Below are 24387 nucleotides of genomic sequence, written 5' to 3'. Positions count from 1 at the left end.
TGGCCAGCAAACGGGAGTTCGACTGTTTGGGGCCACTGCACATGTGCAGAGTTCCAAAACTGTCAAACTCTGCTGTGAGTAGGTCCCGCCTTCCAGGTCTTCAATGAGATTCATGATTGGGACTTCTGCAGTGCACAGAGTGTGGAGATTCAAGTGTGAAGCTGAATTGAGAAAACAGTCATGATCTAGAACAGTTTTTCCACCAATTCAGCACTTTTGGGAGAATTGTTCCACCCTTTCCAAATCTCCCTGAAAAAAAGTAGCATGGTCACCTTTAATATCAATTACAAGTTAACCATGTTAGGGGGTAAAGAGAAAATTAAAGATTATGCGACTTTGGCTGTGCACGGGCACTGAGAAGCTTTCAATACCATGCTTTATTCATGTGCAGATGTATGTAACTATATTTTAGATTAACATTCAACATGGTTATTTAATTAAAGAGATGCCGTATGCCTTTCTGGTTTTCTATTTTACTGGCTGTCTGCTGATTTGGTTCACATTTCTGCAAGATAATGTTTTAATAGAAGCTAAGACAATAGTTAAAATCTATAACTTACTCAGATGCTCTTTAATAATTTGTTTGCTGCACTCAGGTAACGGACACTGCCTGCGCAATATTCTTCAATAATCCAAATTTGAAAGCTGACAGGTCTAGTCAATAATGACAATTATTTAACAGAGAAATAAAAATGTTTGAGAATGTTCCAAGTAATCATAGTGAACCCGAATGTATATACAGAAATTATGATACAAGGAGGTTAAATGTTGTGGGCCCTTGGCTGACCAGTAAAAGTAGTGTTTCTGTCAATCAGATAGGAGCTCATTATTGCTTAACTATTCAAAACCATTCCTCCTGACAATACTTGCTCAGAATACTTTCACATTTTCCGAGCAGATTGATTTTTGGGGCGTGCAGTTTAGTATCGGCTCGATTGGCCTGCAAGCTCCCCAACTCCCAAGGTTCTTCACCACAGAATCGGAAATCAAGGACTAAATTAGGGCAGACTAGCAGTATAAAATATAAATCATAAATTTAAGACATTGATTCCTGCTCTGCTCCTCCTGCTGTGACTGGATCCTGAACTTCCTAACCCATAGACCACAATCAGTAAGGATACGTAAAAACACCTCCTCCACAATCACCCTCAACACCAGTGCCCCACAAGGCTGAGTCATCAGCCCCTTACTATACTCCTTATACACCTATGACTGTATGGCCAAATTCCCCTCCAATTCAATTTTCAAGTTCGTTGACGACACCACTGAGACGGAGTACAAGAACGAGGTAGAGAATCTGGTGAACTGGTGCGGTGACAATAATCTCTCCCTCAATGTCAATGTCAACAAAAAGAAGGAGATAGTCATTGACTTAAGGGTGCGTATTGGAGTACATGCCCCTGTCTACATCAATGGGGATAAAGTGGAAACGGTTGTGAGCTTCAAGTTCCTAGGTGTCCAGTTCACCAACAACTGTCTTGGTCCCTCCATTTTGACACTTCTACTTGCTCAGGAGGCTACGGAAATTTGGCATGCCTGCTATGCCCTCACAGATTTTTACGGATGCATTGTTTTAAGCGTTCCTTCTGGTCGCATCACAGCTTGATATGGATCCTGCTCTGTCCAAGACCACAAGAAACTACAAAGGGCATGAACAAAGCCCAGTCCATCATGCAAACCAACCTTCCATTGACTCTGAGTACACTTCCTGCTGCCTTGGGAAAGTAGCCAGCTCAATCAAGGATGCCACGCACCCTGGACATACTTTCTTCCACCTCTTCCATCAGGAAAAAGATACAAAAGTCTGAGGACATGTACTAACTGACTCAAGCTTTTTCCATGCTGCCATCAGACTTTTGAATGGACTTACCTCACATTAAGTTGATTTTTCTCTACTCCCTAGCTATGATTGTAACACTATTTTCTGTACTCTCTCCTTTCCTTCTCTCTGTTGTCTGTATAGCGCAAGAAATAATCCTTTTCACTTATACTGATACACGTGACAATAGTAAGTCAAATCAAATCTAAAGGCTCAAATATTTTCAGTAACGTAGTATTTTAAAAAGCAACTTTTCAATGGCATCATTAGGTGTTGTTATCAAGTGTTATTAAGAATTTGTTAAACACTTCAATGTGAGGGAACTATCAGGTTAAAGCCTAGTTGCAGAATCAAAGAATTGTTACAGTGCAGCAGGAGGTCATTTGGCTCATTGTGTCTGCACTGGCTATTCAAATGAGCATCATGACTTAGTGACATTCTCCTGCCTTTTCCCCATATCCCTGCACACTGTTTTTATTCAAGTAATCATCTCATGCCTTCTTGAATGCCTCACCCCTGATTTTAATTGTTCCACATTTACTGTCTAGGCCCAAAGCACTGGAATTCCCACCAGACCTCCGAATTCCCGCATCGACCTCCTCAGAAGACAAACAAGGGACACGGTTTACAGAGTACCCTTCGTCGTCCAGTACTTCCCTGGAGTGGAGAAGCTACGACATCTTCTCCGGAGTCTTCAACATGACATTGATGAAGATGAACATCTTGTCAGTGCCATCCTCACTCGCCCACTTCTTGCCTTCAAACAAATACGCAACCTCAAACAGACCACTGTCTGCAGAAAACTACCCAGCCTTCAGGAGAACAGTGACCACGACACCACACAACCTGCCACAGCAATCTCTGCAAGACATGCCGGATCATCGACATGGATGCCATCATCTCACGTGAGAACACCATCCACCAGGTACATGGTACATACTCTTGCAACTTGGCCAACATTGTCTACCTAATATACTGTAAGAAAGGATGTCCCGAAGCATGGTACATTGAGGAGACCATGCAGACGCTACGACAACGGATGAATGAACACCACTTGACAATCACCAGGCAAGACTGTTCCCTTCCTGTTGGCGAACACTTCAGCGGTCACGGGCATTCGGCCTCTGATCTTCGGGTAAACGTTCTCCAAGGCGGCCTTCATGACATACGACAGCGCAGAGTTGCTGAGCAGAGACTGATAGCCAAGTTCCCACACATGAGGACGGCCTCAACCAGGATCTTGGGTTCATGTCACACTATCTGTAACCCCCATGACTTGCCTGAACTTGTCACATCTCACTTACTATCCTGTCTGGAGACAATACACATCTATCTATGCTTAATGCTATCTCCACTCACATTGCCTGCACCTTGAATAGCAGATTAGCTGTAAATACTCGCATTCTAATCAGTATTCTGTAAACTGTGTGTGCCTTTATAAGCCCTGTTTCTGATCAGAACTCTCCACTCACCTGATGAAAGAACAGCGTTCCGAAAGCTTGTGGTGTTTACTGTTGGACTTTAACCTGGTGTTGTGAGACTTCGTACTGTGTTTACCGCAGTCCAGCGCCGGCATCTCCACATTGTGACGGTTCCTGCTGTGGACTGGATCGGAAAATTCCGTCCAAAGCTTTGGCTCATCACTCAACAATATCGGGTGGAAAAAAAGTGCAACCACCTTCAAGTTTTCCAACGATCAAAGAAAAATAATTGCAAGGCAACTGAAATATTATAAAATATTGAAAATAAGATTGAAATAACTTGACAGATTTACTACAGCATATTCATTAACACCCAAAAAATTTGGATACTCGAAATAAAAATTAAGAGAGATGTAAAATGGCCTGCTGACTTGACATAACCTGTTTTACTGTACTGTATTAATTCCAGATCAACTCCATTGAGTGAGGGTTCTAATTGGCTTATTATCTAATAGTAAACCACAATAAAAAGCCGGCAATTTTCCGTCCCACTGGTGGATTCAATGACAGGTGGGAGGGAGAGAAAGATTTTGGCAGTGGCCCAAAGGTCGGTTTTACACTAATATGAATTTCCTACAGGATCTTCAGCTGTAGATCCTGTAGGAAATTCATACAGTGTAATTTACGAATTTACACTGTAAAATTCAGTGTAAATTTTACACTGAATAAAACTCATGGCAGATCAAGAAACCCACTGGAGCCCAGTGTGGAACTTAGTTGAATCCCTCTACGGGAATGCAGAAGGCAGCTCAAATGGAATCTTCCATCGATGCCTGATTCTCCGTAATGCCAGCGGGAAAACACACCGATCCGAAACACATCTGGAACAACATGGCATGCAGAAGTCAGGCCTCGCCGGAACAATGCCTGGGGCTTCCTCCGGAGTTCAGGATGGAGATGGCCAACAATCTTGGACCACAGAACACTACAGCAGCAGGTTAGGGGAGCATCAAAGGTGGAGATTTCATCAAAGGCTCATCTTCCAGCCTTAGAGTGTTCCTAGAGATCAATTTTTTTCTTCAGGAGAGCAATCTTCTTTCTTTGGTGGTGGGTTAGTGATGGTGGGCACCTTTTCAAATAGGTAACCAATTATAACGGACGCACACCATCATACGCGCCTTGCCACGGAATACAACGCTAAACCCTCCAGTTGCATAATTAACATAGTTGGGTTGGAATATATTGCGTGGTTTTCTGTTGGCCTCAGCAGTGAGAAATACTCTACATTTCCACTTCCACCACAAGACATAGTCCAAAATGGGAGCGTTCCACCTGAAGCCTCTGAGTTTCATAAGAGCTCTTCTATTTTTCGACTACAGACTACCATCTATACACCTTATACGGTTATCAGTTAATTTTCATTCACACGAAAATGCAGTATTAAATCATTTTTCTAACCTGTAGCTAATGCCATAGGCTTGAGATTACAAAGTAATGAATTGCACTGAACAGAAGGCCACTCCAGGGAGATGGCAGGATCAAAAGACATGTTGGGGACACACTAATTAAAATACTGACAAAAGTAATTAAAAATCAATGTATTTAAAATAGTTATGGGAAAGAACTCTCAAACTATAAGAACCCAGGGTAACAAGGCCGGACTGAGAGGTTACTGAGGTGATTAATAAACACAACATTTGCATTTATATCACAGTAGAAAATTATCCCAGGGGATTCCACAGAAGAATAACATAGGAGCTGCATAGGATTTGAAAGTAGAAGCTTGATTTTAATCCAGATAGGAATCAGGACTACAGGAGCTGAAGGGGCTGATGTACCATCCTTGCTACATACACTTGCAGGCCATGCAGACACCCTTGTGAACCATTGTTGGGCTGCAGTTAAAATATCCATCTTGAAGATACCACCAGGACTTGACACTGCAGCTTAAATTAGGCTTCCACCTCTTCTAGGACATTGGTTTTCCCATGCCTCCAGTCAGGTATGAGAAAGAGGCGGGGTGGAGAAACAGTACCGTAATGGGAACCCTTCAACCATCTCCTTCCTGCATGATTCCCAATGAATGGGAGTGGTTGGGGAGGAGTTAAAAACATAGTTAGGAACAGACAGCCCAACTCGTTATGCTATTAAAACTCACTTATTAATTGCACACATGTCTGAGTAAAACAACTTAAACATCTGGGAAAGAATGCTTTGAATGCTGAGGCCACGAACCAATAGACTCAAGAACAGCTTCTGCCCTGCTGCTGCCAGACTTTTGAATGGACCTACTTCATTTTAAGTTCTCTACACCCCAGCTGTGACTGTAACATTACATTCTGCACCCTCTCCTTTCCTTCTTTATGTATGATATGCTTTGTCTGTATAGCACACAAAGTCAATACTTTTCACTGCACACTAATACATGTGACAATAATAAGTCAAATCAAACCAAGATTCCAGACTTTGGGAAATACATTCTTCGTCCAAAAGCCAGGAAAACGAGGGGGAGGTTTGTCATATGATCTTCCCCAAGTGGCTGAAATCTGAATATTGCCATGCAGAACTGAAACCAGGCAATCTACCATTTTAATATTGCGCAGATAACAGCGGAAAAAAACACTGTCCAGGTAATTTTTTTAATATCTCAAAGAATGTGGGCATCGCTGGCTGGACCAGCATTTATTGCCCATCCCTAACTGCCCTCTATTTCAGAGGGATTTGAGAGTCAACCACATTGCTGTGTATCTAGAGTTACATGGAGGCCAAACCAGGTAAGGATGGCAGATTTCCTTCTCTGAAGGACATTAATGAGCCAGATGGATTTTTACAACAATTGACAACAGTTTCATGGTCATTATTGGACTTTTAATTCCAATCTTCTATTGAATTCAGATTTCACCATCTGCCATGATGGATTTGAGCTCAGGTTCCCTAGGGCATTACCCTGGGTCTCTGGATTATTAGTCCAGTGACAATACTACTATGCCACTGCTTCCCCAAATTACCTGGCTCTCATCTACACTGCGAACAATTGGAACATTACAAGTTCTGTATTTCTGCCTCCAATTAATTCAATTAATTCCTCAATTAGTTGTACAAGTTGCCTTATACCCCTTTCTTTTGCTAATCCCTTTTTTATTATATGAGTGCAAAAGGGGCAAATGTTGCAAAACCCCTTTCTTGTGTTTTGAGGATAGGGGAATTTTGTAGTAACTTCATTGCAGTGTTAATGTAAGCCTTACTTGTGACTAATAAATAAAAGCTTAAACTTTATCTTTAGTTCAACTCTATTTCTGTGCTTTCTTCCATTGTGGAAATTCTCGTATCAGGAAAGATGGATCACCCCACAACTGTTGGCCTGCTACCCTCTGAAGGAATACTCCATTGGACTATTAATTTTTGACTCTGGGCCCACGTCAAACTGTAACTCTTATTTTTAATTGTGGTCTTTGCCTTGTACCCCCTTCTTTTGCTTATCCCTCTTTTATTTTTTGAGCGTAAAAGGGGCAGATGTTGCGAAATCCCTTTTTTTGTGGTTTGACTATCTGTGAAATAAACCCAACCCTCTTATTTTATCTTATCACAAATTTGCTGTGGGATTATTAATAGAGGTTTGGAAGACTCCAAACTAAAGGGTTGGGGAAAATATACCACTACTTACAAAGGGGGAAATAGGAAATCAGAATCACTTTTCTGTTTATGGACAGGTAGTGATAGGAGAAATCAACTGTTTAAATTGATCCCCCTTGCGTCTGTAACATTACTGACCCTTTAATTATAACTGTTTAGCTCACCATCTCTTTCTCAAGCTCAATTGATCCTCTGAAAGTAATTCAAAATCAGTATAAAATAATGCGAAATTGGCATCTATAATTTAATTTTTTTTAAATCAAATAGTATTCCAAAATATCAGTTGATTTGATCTTTGAGCAAACAGTTCTTGTGAGTAGATTACTGTCAGGAGAATTTGACCTGAACATCTATATTTAATAGAGTTTTGTCATTATTTTTAATGAGGACAGCCAAGAAAGATGGTTGGGGGAGAGGAGGAGGGGGTAGGGAAACATGAGAGTGTGGAGTTGGGGGAGAGGAGGGCGTGGGGGTAAATTCTCCTCTTTTGGATTCAATGAGTTTACAATGTTTTTTTTACAAATTTTAAAAACTGTCAATCAATACAGCAGCTGTGCACAATTTTCCTGTGGGGTGATTTTGTGAAGCACAAATTAATTAGTGAGAATGACAGAAAACTGAACAATCACACACAGCTATAATAATGTCCTCTTTCACCAGTCTCAAGCAGTAATTGTTATTTAATGGTATAACGGCTAAAAATTAAATAATCCAATTGTGTACGTTGCAAACATTTCATATAATGGCTGCACTAAAGTGGAGGAAATCTTTGCGGCACTGATGCAACCACTAACAGAATTGCATGTTGGCGGCTAAATTGGGAAGCTGCTGGAACGGAGAGCAGACATCACAATGTATGGATAAGCCACCCCTGTTAATTGAATTGCAGGCATCTTTGTTAACATGGTGGTGTTTCACATTCGAACGATTTCTGTGTGCATCTTGCACTAACCACACTGCTCATTGGCTGCACACAAAAGCAAGGGGCCCAAAATCCTAACTCCTTCACACCAGATAACGTGGAGGTCCATTGTGATTCAAAAATGTTCAGAAGTGGCCCTGCCCTGTAAAACAGTGAGAAATGGAGAAAACAGACTACAAGGTTTTCAGACACAGCACTGGAGATCTTAGTGGAGGAAATGGAGAGAAGGAAAGATATCATGTATCTGCAAAGGAGGGCCTGAGGCTTCCAGACACACAGCTAAAAAGCAGCTGGAAACATCGGAGTAGATAGCCATGGAGGTCAATGGCAGGAGGCTAGCCCTGAAGATCTGGATGCAGTGTCACAAAAAGTTCAATGACTCACATGCGTCGTTAAGGTCAGTGCATGTATCTTAAAATGCCATATTCCACCAACTGCACCATGAGACTCGCATGCTGCTCAACACGCCACACCCCCATCACTCACCTATCAATCACACTCATAACTCATATTCAGTGCTCACCTCACAGTCACACACTTAAACCTGCTGCAATCTTCAAACCCATATGTTACAGCTTTCACACGCAGCTAACTGCAATCTCTGCCACTGAAAACCAGCAGCCAAGCTGCAGCCATCAGTGCAACAGCATAAAAACAGGTGAAGGCACATGGAAGACAAGTTCTAAAGGAATGAACAAGAATGGTTGATTTACATGGGTGTGCAATATAGCATAGTATCATTTACAAGTTTGGGTTGAAACGTTCATTTTGTGGTGGCTTTTACTTTTGCATTGTGACCAAATAAGCCATGTCAGTGAAAGAGAGCAGGTTAAGATGTAGAACCAGTGGTCGGGGCTACAGTTAATGCATTCAAATTAACTTCACAGAAACCCCAGGCAGAGAAAAGCTGTATTTGTGCTTTTCGCCTGTTTCTCCTCTTCCTTGTTTTCATCCTCATGCTCTTGTTTCTCTGCTGCTCACTGTGGCAAAAAGGCTGACCCTTCACCATGTTGAAGTTGTGTTGAATGCAGCAGACCACCACAAATATTGACACCCACCCTCTCAAGCACTGCAGAGCTCTACCAAAATGAGGCACGCAGCATCAGGGCTGTTTTGGCACACCAACTGCCTGCCCTACTACATTTTGTGTGGCAGAATGCCATTGTATACATGCTGCACTCATATAAGTGGGTTTTGCATCAAATTCATAATTCACTTCATTAATGGATAGGCCTTATTGCTCAGTAAGAACTCTTTTGTTTCTCATGGTGGTTAAAATGCAGCTGGCTGTGTAGAGTGTCGCAGAATGAAGGCATCAGGACTTGTGCCAGAGTACTGGGCACTGACCTGTAGGATTCACACACCAGCTGGAAATTGAAGGAGTGGAATCCTGTTCAGTTCCTGTAGATTGCAGAGGTAAAATGCAAAACAATCTTTGGAAACAACGATCCTGCATCATAGGGAAGTCTGCAATCCCAGCAAAGAGATATTCTTGCTCTGCTTCCTAGTCTCTGGCAAGAATGAATGAAGCTGTCTTGTGGGGGTTGGTTGGCCCAGTAGATAATGAGACTGTGATGCAGAATGGTGCCAACAGTGTGAATTCAATCCCTGTACCAGCTGTGGTAGTTTATGGAGCTCTGCCTCCTTGCCTTGCCTATGCTTGTGGACTAGTGCCCCTCAAGTTATATAATCAATAGTCTCTCTCCAATGGCGAGATGCCTATGGTCCTTTGTGGATATGGCTAATTAACCTAGCCCTCTTTGATTAGATAGCTGCAGTAAAGTCCCTTAGGTGTGAAAATACTGTGAGGTTTCCAAATATCTCCAACTTCAACTTGGAATGATCCAGACTCATAAAAGTTCATTGCCATGGTTACTTTCAGAGCCACTGGTAATGTCAATGTTGCTTTACTCTGATGTTACAGTTGTAGCTACAGCAGGTGACAGATTTCAGTGAAGACATCCTTACAAAAACATAGACCCCTAACACACTCCTTGCTAAGCTTCAGATAGGAGAATTGCTCCCTGAATACCTTGGCTGAATATGGTCTCTTGTTGAAAGCCCTCTCTCCCCTCCATTTTCCAGAAGCATGCTCTGTACTGAGTGACTTCCTTTTCTTCCAGTCATACTGCAGTAGGGAATGCCTACTACTGTACTCGTACCTGGAAGCTACTCTCTATTGTGTATTGTCAAAGGTATGTACAGTTCACATTGGATTTTTGGATGAAAATCTTCACACAAAAGCCTTAAAAGTCAGGAAAAGGTCCTTCAGCACCTGCCAAGCCATTCCTGCAGACTTTAGAAACTTGAAAGAACTGTAAAAAGCACCAAACACTTGGGGCATTGTAGCAACAGCCAGAATAAATCAATTAACTTTTAAGCAGTTGATGATTCTTTTAAGTAGCACCATCACAAGGTCCTTCCTGCTGTTCAATGCATGTTCAACTGTGCAAGATTATGAGAGCACATTGGCTAGAGTTTTGTGAACCAATTGACTTCCACTGGATGCTAATTGTGTGCACTCATACATCTCCACCAAAATAGCATCTTCTGCGTTCGCAGTGGTTAGCACATCTACCTCACAGTGCCAGGGACGTGGGCTCGCTTCCTGGCTTGGGTCACTGACTGTGCGGAGTCTGCATATTCTCCCCCTATCTGCGTGGGTTTCCTTTGGGTGCTCTGATTTCCTCCAACAGTCCGTCAGGTGGATGTGTTGGTTAGGCGCACTGGTCATGCTAAATTCTCCCTCAATATAGCCCAACAGGCAACGATATGTGGGACTAGGAGAATTTCACAGTAACTTTGTTACAGTAACGTAAACCTATTTGTATACTAATAAATAAACTGGTGCACACATATGCATAGGATGCCATTCTGGTTTCTGAATGGCACTTGTGACACTCAAAGAACCAACAGTACTAAGTCTAGTAATGTATTAACTGAGATGTGCTTTGATTGCAGGGTCAAATGGCAGCAACAGGAAACTGGTTTTCAAATTACCCAATGACTTTGCATTGCATCAAATGATTAAGCATTTCATTTTAACAATATTGGACAGAATTTTCTGGCAGTTCACACCAGTGGGATTTTCTGGTCCTGCTGCAGTGAATAGAGATTTGGCTGAATGCCAAATTCTCGGTCCTCACTTTCAGCAGCGAGGGGGTGTGAACAGCCAGAAAATTCTGCCCATTATTCTTGATTTTACTAGGCTGTTTTGGGGCAATTTCTGTTCCCAGCAGAACAAGTTGCAAAAGTTAGAAAATTCTATTTCAGTTCATAGTCAGCATGCCAAAATGTGTATTATTGGCAAGTGGCATTGAAACTACTATTGTGCTGCAGTTATTACCACAGTTTTAGTGATGTGGTTTACTGCTGATCAATACATTGAATTGCATGTAGAAGATCACGAGAGACAAATATATATTGCATATTAAAAAACCCGATCACTGTCAGTGAATTTGGTTTAAAAGTGGATCTAAAACTCAGTTTACTCATTTGCTTTTATCAAATGTTAATTACTTCAGCAGTTGGGATGCAGAAGGAAACTTAATTGTGAGTTTCTTAATAAACAACAACTTTTCTCAATAGAAAATTATATAGTTTTATATCAACTCTCATAACAGTCTGCCATGCTACAGACAATTTAAGATTGGCAGGCAATGTATGTACTCCAGTCAAAGAAAATTCAAGCGGACTTATTTTCATGAACTGGTGTATATCAAAAACAATTATAAACTGGTGCCTATCTCGCCAGAATAGTTGTCAGATATCAGCCCATTTGTGTAATTATCCACAACTGTTGATGCAAATTTAGGCATGTGCAGGGATGGTGTTAATGATGGATGCAAAAAATTAAATGTTGGTGAAACTTAAGGGCATGTGGGTAGTTAAAGGCAGGGGGAGTAATCGGAGGATAGATATTCTTACATGCTTTGGAATCACTCCAAAGGCCCACAGATCATTGTGGATCTCATGCTTGCATGTGCAGGCAGTGAGATTTGCTCTGCAATCTTCCCAGAGCCGGCCCCCAAATTGCTGCCGTGATATTGCCAGCAATCAGAACACCAGCAACATTGAAACTTTGGTTGTCTCATCTGGGTTGGGGGTAGACATCCTGTGGAACAGATTGGGAACCATGGGGACATTTCAATGTGGAAAAGCTCTCGATCGCGGGATTCCCGGCATTACTGGCTTTCTGAGGCCCCACCCCTCCAGATGACTCTGTGAATCTCAATTCCACTTTGAGATTTCACAGAGTGCTATTCAACATGGTGAGAAAAGCCAGCGGCGCAGCCTGTGTGCTTCACACTGGTTTTCTCGCCTGAGCCAACACTCTATGCATTTTTGGGAGGATTTTGCCCTCGAGTATTTTTCAGCAGAGATGGATACATTCTTGGTAAGCAAGGAGGTGATAGGTTACCAGGGGTAGGTGGGATGCAGATTTGAGTTTAGTATCATACATGTTCTTATAAAATGGCGGAACAGGTTTGCGGGGCTGTATGGCTTACTCCTGCTCCTTGTTCATATGTTTTGTATAAATGCAGTGGCATACAACTTGAGGACAGCTTATTCTGATCACCAAAGGAATGAGGAGAAACAACGCGTGCATGTGAGCAGAAAGGCCTGCAAGGAAACGATTTGGGAAGACCTTTGCAATGACCAAAATCATTGTAGTAGGGAAGATCTGGGAGATGCCAAAGTCAAGTCTTATTAACACTCCTAACATGACTGAATGGAGAGATGGTGCTGGGGAAGGATATCGACATAAGTATATCTTCTGGTATTTGGAAATAGTTTTACTTAAGCTGAGAAAAGAGTGAGATTTCAAAGTGTTGCTGCAGCTAGTACTTGCATGTTTAAAATAACCAAAATGATACATCTTTTTGGCATTTAATTGGGCAAACATCCTTGATTCGCCTCAAGAGTAAAAAGATTTGAACAAAGTGTTTATTCTGTTCACCATAATTAGAGAACTCATATTTTGCACAAAATAAAGGGCTGAGAAAAACATGTTAATTGTCTTACAGTGCACATGTTCACATCCTCTGGGCGTAGCTACAAACTTCTTGCATTCAAATATTCATTGGGTTTGTGAATTACAAAACCATGCATAATTTTTTTCTGCTTGCCTCATTTGCAGCCATGAACTTACAATAATTTAGAACTTACAATAATTAATACATTTTGCCTCAGAAGAGGAGAATTATGCGCAATATGTTATTTTAACTGTTTTTAAGAATACAGGCCCCGCAAGCGGCGAGGATGTATAAAAATCCATGTATGAGCTGAACTGCAGAATGACTGTAATACCATCTTTATGTTCACTGGAATTGGTTACCTTTCATTATATGTAACTATTAAGCAATAAATCTATATAAAATATCACTGAAACTTCATTTTGCACTAAAATACCTATTTCTCAATCAAAGGTTATTTTGAACCCCGCCTTTTGCTTCATGTAATACCAGTTTCTTTATTAAAATTAAATTTAAATATCCCAACCAGCAAGAGATCTATCCATGTGTGAATTGTTTCAATACCTTCATTCAGGTAGTCAGGAAACATGAAATGTATAATTTGTGTTTTTCATTTCTTGTTGAAAAAACTACAGAAAATGGTTCAGTGCTTTCCGTTTTTCCATTACTTTCCACCAACCCCTTTTTATTACTCGTTTTAGTAAAACACATTAAAATCAAATATCTCCTGTAGCAAAACGATTCAAGCCCCTGGAACTCAAATAATTTTCTAATAAAAAATGCATGAGACAAATAAATGCAGTTTATGTTCCACAAGAAAAGACAGTTTCAACAGCCTAATGCACAGAGAAAATTCATTTTATCAGTCATCCATTTCATTCTTGGCTGCTGTTACAAGCTCCCTACTGTTGCTAGGTAACCATAATTCATAGTAGCTCTTAATGGATACTCTGCTACCACTGAGAACATTTAGGTGAAGAGAATAAATGCCTTGGGTGAATCTTGGAATCTTTCATTATGCATGTCATTCTATTTTTGTAATGCTATAATGCTGCAATGTTTCTGTGGCAGGAAACTGAGTTGTAGTAATTGCATATTTCACTGTAATGTGTTTTGTAAGCAGAGCAGCACATAGTTGTCTAAAATGAGCTATTACAAACATGATTGAAATTGACCTTTTTTGCTCTTGAAGCCAGCAAATAAACCCACAGCTGTCTTGCCATAAGCAACATAAAGAAATAAACTGGCTAGGATTTCACAGACAGATAGATATTCAGAAATTAAGCTCTAAAGAGCAAAACAAATTCACAATTTCAATTAAGCGTATTCTCTTTCTCAATTATGGTCAGAACCTAAGCATTGCAAAATGCAGCAAAAGTCTCGGTTGGAATTTTTAAAAATCATTATGAGTGCAGTTTATAATAAAATTAGGAACGTAACAATGCGTTTTAACTTGGCTACTGCATGTATTAAGGGGATATAGCTCTAATAAACTTGACTCGCATTGCTAGCTCCAAATGAGCAAATTTAGTTTATTCTAAAGCTGGTGTCCACAATATGGTGTTGCTGTATATTTAGGAATTACTTCTGCTTTGTACAACACAGCAAAATAAGTATTACTGTTCACAGAAGGCACAGATGTCCTAATGAGAATTTTAGCCATGTTTACATATCACTGCATGCCTTTCATCTATTGTTCCACTAATTATATGTCATGAGAGAGTTTATGCACTTTAATTACAGAATGTTTATCTTTAGTCAAAAGAGACAACAATGTGATTGCTTTCCAAACTCCTTTTGTTGAGTGACAGTAAGCTATTCTCGCGTGGTGGTATCACAACAGAGCTAGACATTGTCCTCCCCAGATATTCCAGCAGGGCTTACTTGGTAGCGAGTAGGAGCTGCAGCACTGCCTATTTTTTCCATCTCTAGTCCAGGGGGTTGGGGTGAACTGCAGAGCTCCTACAACTGCCTCAGGCTGAGGCCATCTAATTGAGCACAGAATGGAAATCAAACTGTGACCTTTATTTTATACATAAACATATACATGGTCACATATATATATATATATATATACACACAAATATAAAATAGTATTTTGTGGCAACCATCCCTGTCCTTATTAATAGTAAATGCTTTATATAATTTATTGGATATACTAAAGTTTCTAAAACAGCATTTTGCACAATGCCCTGAAAATACAATCTTTTTCATGCAATTAATTACCATTTATCTAATAGTCATAATAATTTGGTCAATTGCAACACAAATTCACGTTCTTTATTCTTGAGCATAATAAGCTTGTTTAAGCAGTCTGAATATGACTGGCGCTGCCACATTTATTTTCTGTTTAAACTGACAAGTTACTGTGGTTATAAGAAATGTCAAGAGATGTATGTGATCATCAAAAAGTGAAAGGCATGCTAGCTTAGATACTGAGATAGTCAAACCATACAAAACGTTGCCTTGTACCTGTGGAAACTTCAGCTTAGTTTCAGTCTAAAGATGTGTAACACGTTTACAATGACAATTCCTTGAATGGTTGTGAAGGCTTTAAGTGCTGGTAACTTCACCACTTTATCACAGGTCTATCTAAACTCATGACAACTGTGAATGCTCTACTTAAGTTTTGGTTTGTCCAGGTTATCTGCTGGATATTTCACCATCTAAATGCAATCAACAGCGTTAACACAAAGTCCATACTGAAAATTGCGAAAACTATTTTACACAGTGTAATTTCTTTATTCTTCCACTACTTTTGCAACTATTTCTACCCCCACATTACATTCCTCCACAGCATGGCAGTGAAAGCAATCATATGATTTTCCCCAAGATGGACAGAAGTATCAAGCAAGCACCCTAACCTTTTCTTCATTGAAAATCCTGACAAATTTTGAGATCGTAACTTGAAAAGAACTTTCTCAAATACGTAAGAAAGCTAACAAAATTAGACAACTAAGATCATGGCCTCAATATACACAGATGGCAGAGAGGATGGGGAGAAGGTTCAAAATGATTGATGAACCCAGCAGGACCTCATTGGTATTATAAACAAAAACAGAAAGTGCTGAAACATTTCAGCAGCTCTGACAGCATCTGTGGAGAGAACAGGGCTAACATTTTGAATCTAGGTGACTCTTCATCAGAGCTCCAATTTAATCCTTTTACTTCATCATATTTATTTGACCAGAAGGACATCCTGGCCATCAAACAGGACTTAGCACCTGTGGCAGACCAGGACCCTGGGGGATAGCATGTGGAATCATCAGGGCGACTGTGACAATTGGGGTGGGGGGGGTGGTTGTGGAAGGGGTGGAGTTGGGTGACAGAAACAAAAGGAGTCAGAGTGGTCGTGATCAGAAGAGGAGATAAAGGCTGACATTGGCGATTATAATGAGATTATGACGGGGTGGAGGAGTGAGATTATAATTGGAAAGGGTGAGAGAGACTGTGATCAGGAGGTTGAGCAGGGTCATGATGAAGAGGGTGAGCAAGGGTGTGATTGGGAGAGGTGAGAGAAGCCATGGTTGGCTGGTGTTGATAGGAGAAGCTGCGATCAATATGGGGGAGTGAGTTTGACAGTTGGGACAGCTTAGTGAGGCTGATGATCAATGCTGGGGGAGACCAGAGGCTTCCTTGAGGAACGTTTGGGCTCTCGCTTCTTCTCAATTACAGTAAATGTTGAGGAAACGCTTGTCTTGTGAAACCTGCATCTCCTACTTCCACTTCACTGGCAAGTTTCCCAGTCCTTGGAAAAACTGTGCAGCAGCAGTAAATTTTAAATTGGGCTCTTAATTGCACAGTGGGTGTTGATTTAAGTATGTCAATCCAATGTCTTACCTCTCCTTCTGACCGGGGAATGCATTCAGCGTATTTAATTCTTTAACCCATTGATGTTCTTCCAACTGCGTGCAGGAGTTAATATTGATAATATTGTGAAATAACACATTAGTGACAAATTATAGTAAATTAAGGAATTCGATATTGAAATGTATGACTTGCTTGGCAGAATAGGCTCATGGAATTGAATGGCCTACTCCTGTTCCTATGTAGATTCCTTGACTTTCATTCTTTATTATCTGTAATTTAAATATGTATACTTTCACTTTAAAGATCATACTAATTTGCTTGCTATTAAGTTTAGGATAGATTCTGCAATATGGTACTACTATAGAAGACTCAGGGTCCAGGAGAAGTGGGGTTTGGGATGGCACGATGGCACAGTGGTTAGCACTGCTGCCTCACAGCACCAGAGACCCAGGCTCAATTCTTGGATTGGGGTCGCTGTCTGGACGGAGTCTGCATGTTCTCTCCATGCCTGTGTGGGTTTCCTCCAGGTGCTCTGGTTTCCTCCCACGATTCAGGTTAAGTGCATTGGCCATGCTAAATTCTCCCTCAGTGTAGCCGAACAAGTGCTAGAGCATGGTGATTTTCACAGTAACTTCAGTGTTAATGTAAGTCTACTTGTTACACTAATAAATAAACTTTAGTTAACTTTGTTGGGCAGAATATCCGTTTCTTGCCTGTGACTATTTTGTGTGACAGGAAACAGAGAAGTTCAAGGGTGTTTTTCAGACTGGACGAAGGTCTATTGTGGAGTTTCACAGGAACCATTACTTTCCCTGATATAGATATTAAAGACCTAGAGCCGGATTTACAGGACACAATTTCAAAATTTGCAGACAATTTAGAACTTGGAGGTGTTGTGAACTATGTAGCGTTTCAAAAGGACATAGACAGGATGGAGGAAGTGGAGGACTAATTGCAGATGTAAGTTAATGTAGAGAAGTGTGAAGTGTTTGATTTTGGCAGGAAGAAAGCAGAAAGATAATATAAAATAAAGGGTACAATTCTAAAGAGGATGCAGGAGCAGAGGGACCTGGGTGCATATATCTTTACAGATGGCAGGACAGGTTGAGAGAGTGGTTCACAAAGCATACATTATCATAGGCTTCTTAATGGGGTATAGAGTACAGAAGCAAAGTTAAACCTGTATAAAACATTGATTCAGCACCACGTGAAGCAATGCAGCCAGCTCTGGGCACCACACTTTTAAGAAGGATTGGAAAGCATTAGAGGGAGTGTAGAAAAGATTCATGAGAATGATTCAGGGATGAGGAACTTCAGTTATGTAGAAAGATTAGAGAAATTAAAACTGCTGTCCTTGGAGAAGAGAAGGTTGAGAGGAGATTTGATAGACTTATTCAAAAGCATGAGGGATCTGAATGGAGTGATAGTGAGAAACTGTTCCCATTGGCAGAAGATCAAGAACCAGAGAATTAAGGTAGTTGGTAAAAGAAGCAATGGCAACATGAGGACATTTTATTTTACAAAGCAATTGGTTAGGATCTGGCATACACTGCCTAACTGGAAACTATGGTTCAAATGAGATATTCAAGAGGGAATTGGATTATTATCTGAAATGGAAGAATGCAGGACTACAGGGTGAAGGTGAGGAGAGTGTTTCTAAGTTAAATGCTCTTTCAGAGAGGCAGCACAGGAACAATGGGCCCAATGGCTTTCTTCTGTGTTATATTCTTGGATTAATTGATTCTTATATCTAACCAATAGTAACTATGGCTCAATTTGATTGGATATACAAATGATGCTATCCAATCAAATAACTGACTTTTGCACATAGCTCCAAGTTGTTATAGTGAAAGTCCCTTCATTGTCCACAACTCAATGACATAAACCCTTCAAAATACAGTAGCTTTTGATATCACTTCACATATTTACTCCTTTCATCACTTCTTTATCTGTATCTTTTGGTTTCTATTTCAGTCAGCAGTCTTGATTACCACAAAAACAAATCAGAAACCTACACAGCACTTTTAAAGAAATGAAGCTTGACAAAGGATCATCTGGACTTGAAATGTCAGCTCTTTTCTCTCCTTACAGATGCTGCCAGACCTGCTGAGATTTTCCAGCATTTTCTCTTTTGGTTTCAGGTCCAGCATCTGCGGTAATTTGTTTTATTAAACTTGTGAAGGATTTTTTGTGCTCCAAAAGTTTATTTTTAAGATATCTCATGGAGTGGGGCAGGGGCAGGATGGCGAGATCACAACAGAGGAGGCCTAAGCTTTACTCCTACTGATCCCAGAGTAAACAGTACACATACCGATTGCAGTCTCTGATGGCGTCAATTCTCTCCTGGCAGGCTAACTAATAAAAGTTACACCAGTTTGTAAAATGGACCACTGGGCTTGTTAGTTCCCAGAGGCTCCAAGCAGGTAATTAACATGAAAATTCATCGCTGCTAACCTGACTGGTTTCTCACAAAATGTTAAGGTTAAAATTGGTTTTGAGGACTTACCCAGGAATTAATTTTATCAGGTGTAAATAAATCAGTTTATTGATTAGATCGTTATATACTGAGCGTCATCACAGAAACATTTCAGTGTATGTAAAGAAAAATGTTGAAGAAGAATGTAACATGAGTTTTTACTTCATTCATGCCAGTTTCAGCTTAGATAAGATGGAAACAGTGTTTCACCTCTTCTGGTCCTCCTATGGATTGAAATTTTAACCTTTTCTGAGCAGATGAGCGAATAACACCCCTAGAAAAGCAGCAGCCAGGATCCTTTTTTAAAATACATAGGCACATATAGATATGCTTGGTGCCTGAGCCCAATTTTAACCCAAGGCCTGCACAGCGAATCTGTTATGACTTCCCCACCGGATCAACCGAGTGCAAACAGATCTGGGATCAGAAAGGTTGGGTATCTTATTTTGTTTCCTTGTTTAGCAAGAGTAGCAGGAATCAACAGGCAGTCTTTGGGCCTGCCCTGCCCCTTTGCCCTGACAATGGCTGCTCCCTACTCCTGCCAAGCACTATCCTGGCTGCTGAGCACCACCTTTTCAACTGGGTCCCCAGTTGTATCCCCCACCCCATTGCGCTGATCAACTGGTTTCCTTCCCTCAGCTCCACACACAAGTCTGCTGCTGAGAGTTAAAATCAGGGCTCTAGGATATCACTTATTTGTTTACAGTCACAGAGTGAAATGGCACAAAAAGTAACGGTAGTGAGAGATCTGTTACACACACTTACAATGAAATGCAAACTCCAACCTCAGATAAGCATTAGGCTGCCACGCTACATGACAAGTTCACTGTTTGGATATTTTCACTTGAATTAGGTAACCAAGCGAGGCTGAAAAATTGACAGCTCTCCTGTCACTGAGAACTAGATTGTGAATAACTGCATAACACAACCATCAAATAGAGACCGGAGGCTAAATTCAACAGAAGAGAGATGTGGCTAAATTGTGCCCAGTGATTAAAATGCAGGCAGAGCACCAACTTTGTGCTGCCCACTTATTTCAGTAATTTCAGCATCTGGACAATGCTAACCACGCTGTGACTGCACACTATTAACAAAGGGTTAATATTGTGAGTGACTAGCATCTCTTAAAGCTCCCCCTTTCTCTACTTCAGGTACTAGCAAGAAATGGGGTAGAACATCAAGCAAGACATGCCGTAGTCCCAGCCCCCGTCCCCAGGCTTAGCACTTTATCAAATAGGAAAATATTGCATGACAGGGCGTTCAGTGGCTTAGGACAGAGTATCAGGAATGGCCTGGTGTGCTGTACTATCTCAAAGACTGTGGTGCTCTCAGTGTGATGCATAGCCATTTCTGTAAGGCCTCTGCACGGTCCATATTGCATGCAATGCTTCCTTTGCAGGTGTACTAAAACGGAGCGCTCAAAGTATCACCCTATTGCAAAGACCATCTAGAACAGACACTTTTAAAGGTTTTTTACAATTACAAAGTTTAGAGTAGTTACACCCCATAAAACCATAGTCCTGGTGAGGCATTCTCATTGAGGACACTGCAAATAAACCTTGAAAGTTAACCGAATGATCAAGATGTCAAAGCTTTGGTTTTATTACATGTGAACAGTGATTGGGGGCCAGTAGCAAGAAGAAGCCTCATCAATCTGCATTGAGAAGTGCTGGCGAGAGGACATATGATGCTCTCATGCTGCTGCACCCTGTTGAGCCATCCATCTGGTTATGCTTGATAGAGTGTTATGTCTGGTCGGTCGGCCTTATTGAGCAGGTGGCAGGGTGACAAGAGTGCATCCTGCCTAAATTTGAGTTCCAGTCATTTTTTTAGCACCATGTACACTGATTTGTAAGGTCACATATTAATCCGCTTAAAGTTGCCTAAGGTGGTGGGAGAAGAAAGTGCTGTTTAGGTTCTACAGTGGCCATGTATTGCCAGGGCTAAATTTGGTTTAGCATATTCCAAGGATGAACCCAACATTAGGGCAGATGGTGACTACTGATATTTTTTGAATCTTTTTCTAAGAAATCATGGAGCTTTTGAGAAAAAGTTCACTCTGACAAAGAAGGTGTTGGGGTCTTCCAGAGAGCAAAGGCAAGAGAAAAAAATCAATTGTGAGAATGTGTCAGCACATTACGCCTCCTAAAATCTTGTAGCTATCAAATTGTCATGGGCTTGACTAATGCATCTTATCCCTGTGATGGCCTCTTCCTGTGGCTCATCAACTTCCTGGCCATTGTCAAATCTATCCCCTATGACGTCTACCCCATCAGAAGAGATTTCCTGCTCCTCCGTGACTCCCTCAGGTAACACATTCCCCCTTTACAGTGCTAGTTGTGCAGGGCTCAGCAAACAGCAATGATCCAGGACACACACTGTGTTGAATTTTGGTGGGCCCCACCTGAGGAGTCTGAACGTCAGAAATGCATTTTAAGGAGGCCTATTGTCTGCTCTATCAAGGACCTGGTGCTGGTGGAATATGCAGCATCATATCTCTCTTCAACAGCATTTACGTGGATGGTGAACAGGCATCATCAACCATGTCATCTGGGGGGTAGACCTTGACACAAAGGAGACTGCCCAGTGAGAGACTATGTCCCTCAAATATCTGAGGCATCTGCGAGTAGGTCAACTTGTAAGAATTGGGAGGGCTTGCTGGGTACCTAGCACAAACATGCACAACTTGCCTTCGGTGATCACAAATTAGCAGGATGTCCAAAGTGGTAAATCATTTTCAATGGATGGATCTCACAGGCTGCTACCTAGGAGCTTTCAAGACCACATGTGTGCAGTTAATCACACCCTGCACTTGTGGGAGCCAGATATTGCTGCGAATCCTACCGTCCTGGCAACCTGGCTTTCAGCATCCATGCGGAACTGGACATACTGCTGAACTCTTGTGAACAGGGCACCTATCATCACCTGTAAGCATTTGTATGTCGCTGATTAAGAAATGCTGCAAGGGCCCTCAGTGGACGGAGCCACTGGTAAAAAAATTCAGTGTGGTGCTTACCTTCAATGGCACCGGCACAGGATGCTCTACAAACCCTTGCAGCATCAATTCTTCCTGGAGAAGCTGGCAAATGTAAGTTACCATATCCCTGGACAAGCAAAGCAGTCTGTGGCATTTTACTTCACTTGTTTCCATACATGAGCAGCATTATCAATAAACCATGGGAAGGCCATTGGTCTCTGTTGCATTTGCATCTCTTCAGGAGCCTCTTAAACACCTTGGGACCCCATTCCCTCTTGCTGCTCAGGATGCTGGTTCTCTTGGACTTGTGCCAATCGACAACAGACCCTTCTTCTCCTCATTGGTATTTGAGTTATAAACATGGCAGGGATGCCCAGAGCCTGCATTCTCCACACCTCTTTGCACTTGTAAGCAAGCAGAGCTGAGAGCTTCATTCGGCTTTCCTTTAACTGGTTTCCCTCCATTTCTGAGCCAGCACGTCACTACAATGCCCTTGGCTTGGTCTCCATCTGGACATGGCATCCTCAGCCCATCCATTTCAGTGAAAGACGTCCTGGAGGATCACAGGTGTTTGTTCCTCTCCTTCATACATATCTGCATGCAGACTTTGAGTTTTCATCAGGATGATTACAGTCATGTGTGAGAACCCTTTGTCAGTCAATTGTCAACTTGCCTCTATAAGCTTAGTCTCTCAACAGAGAGGGCATACCCTTTAAGTTTATTTATAAGTGTCGCAAGTAGGCTTACATTAACGCTGCAGTTAAGTTACTGTGAAAATCGTCTAGTCGCCACACTCCAGCATCTGTCCGGATACACTGACGGGGAATTTAGCATGGCCGATGCACCTAACCTGCAGGTCTTTCAGACTGTGGGAGAAAACCGGAGCACCCGGAGGAAAACTGAGCATAATGGGAAAAGTTTAAGTGTTATGCCTTGACATGACTATGGCAGTCATGTCCCTTGAATAAATTCACCTCCATCCCTTTTGCCTCCCTCACACCTTATCAAATCCAGCTGCAAACCTTAATGGAATCTTGCAGGAATGCATGCCATTAGTCATAGAGTAGCATTTCTTCAATGGGCATTTGAACCTTGGAAAAGATAAACAGCTCAGTCTGGTTCTTTATGGCTTGGGCAAATAACTAATAAGGTGTTCCTTCACTCGACCCAAGAGAGGAGTTCTAAACTCTCCCACCCACCTTGAGACCTTTCCAATATCATTTTTTCCTGACTGCCTTTCAAACTGTGTCATAACTGAGCAAAGTTGAAAATGGTCCTTCTTAGATTTGTAAGCGCTTCCAACATCTTCCAACATCTCCCTGTCTCCCCAAGGTATGCTCGTCACACAATCCTCGGAATACCGGTCACTGCCCAGAGAGGCCTCCCCCAACCATGATGCATACATCAAGCTGAGTCCCGAATGAGACTGGCCTCATTCCTTGGATAGTATCTTAAACAGCCCCACAACAATCTGGCCTCATTTCCCTGACAGTCCCTTTAACATGCCCCTGAAAATCTGTCCTCAGCCCCAGACAGTCTATAACTCTATCCAGGAAAGCGTTTTCAACGCGTCTCCCCAGACAGCCTTTCATCCTTAACCCTCTGGTAAATTAAAATTAAAAAAGTCAGGTGCACAAAAGGTGAGAAGATTCCTCTTTGGAGCTTGGAGCCTCTGGCCCTCCCACTGCTCAATGTGTACTCAGCTTTGTGTAGTTCAAAGAAGATGTTGAGTACAGCTTTGGGCCCATAAAGGCAGCGCTGGTGTCAAATCCATTTATACCTCAAATGGTGTCCGGATTTACCTGCTCTGCTTCCTTCTGGCGGACATTCAGTGTGTATGCTTATGCTTTCATCAATGTGGCGTGGGTGCTATTCGCCACACAAGTATGTGCACGTGTTGTGGATGCAATCCTTTAGTTCTTGTAATATCCAAAATATAGCTACAATCAACCCCAACTTCTCACCCTCAGGCCTTTCTCCCATATTTCAATCGATATCATAGAAATTCCTTTTTTGTTGTTTGAATGTTTTTTATCACAAACTTGGCTTAAATCTAAGCAAAATTTTGGAAAACTGTACATCAATTTACATCTCATTTACTGACATCTGTGGTTTATTTCTTGAACATCAGTTGTTTTGCTATAGGCAATGTTGTTGCTAAGCACTGGTAAAATGCATTCCACCTTTCATTCTCAGGAATCTTTCATTATTTTTGGCATGTTGCAATACATTAAACCTAGCAATTACTGTTTGTGTTATTAGCACTGTGTTTGTATGATGTCCCTTTGTCCACTGTTTTAACAGAGGTTAATTCATTCTGAATCTATCAATGAATACTGTAAACAATATCTGT

The 24387-nt window shown here is 41.4% G+C and overlaps 1 protein-coding gene across 5 annotated transcripts in view; it reads right to left on the bottom strand.

Annotated features, from left to right (window-relative positions):
* Positions 1-24387, bottom strand: part of tox (thymocyte selection-associated high mobility group box) — a 265357-nt gene that overhangs the window by 72069 nt on the left and 168901 nt on the right. The window lies entirely within an intron of this gene.

Source organism: Carcharhinus amblyrhynchos, chromosome 8 (genome assembly GCF_965287045.1).
Source record: "Carcharhinus amblyrhynchos chromosome 8, sCarAmb.v2.hapA, whole genome shotgun sequence".
Taxonomy (NCBI): Eukaryota; Metazoa; Chordata; class Chondrichthyes; order Carcharhiniformes; family Carcharhinidae; genus Carcharhinus; species Carcharhinus amblyrhynchos.
Note: the sequence above shows the minus strand (reverse complement) of the source record. Positions and strands in the feature narration are given on the sequence as shown.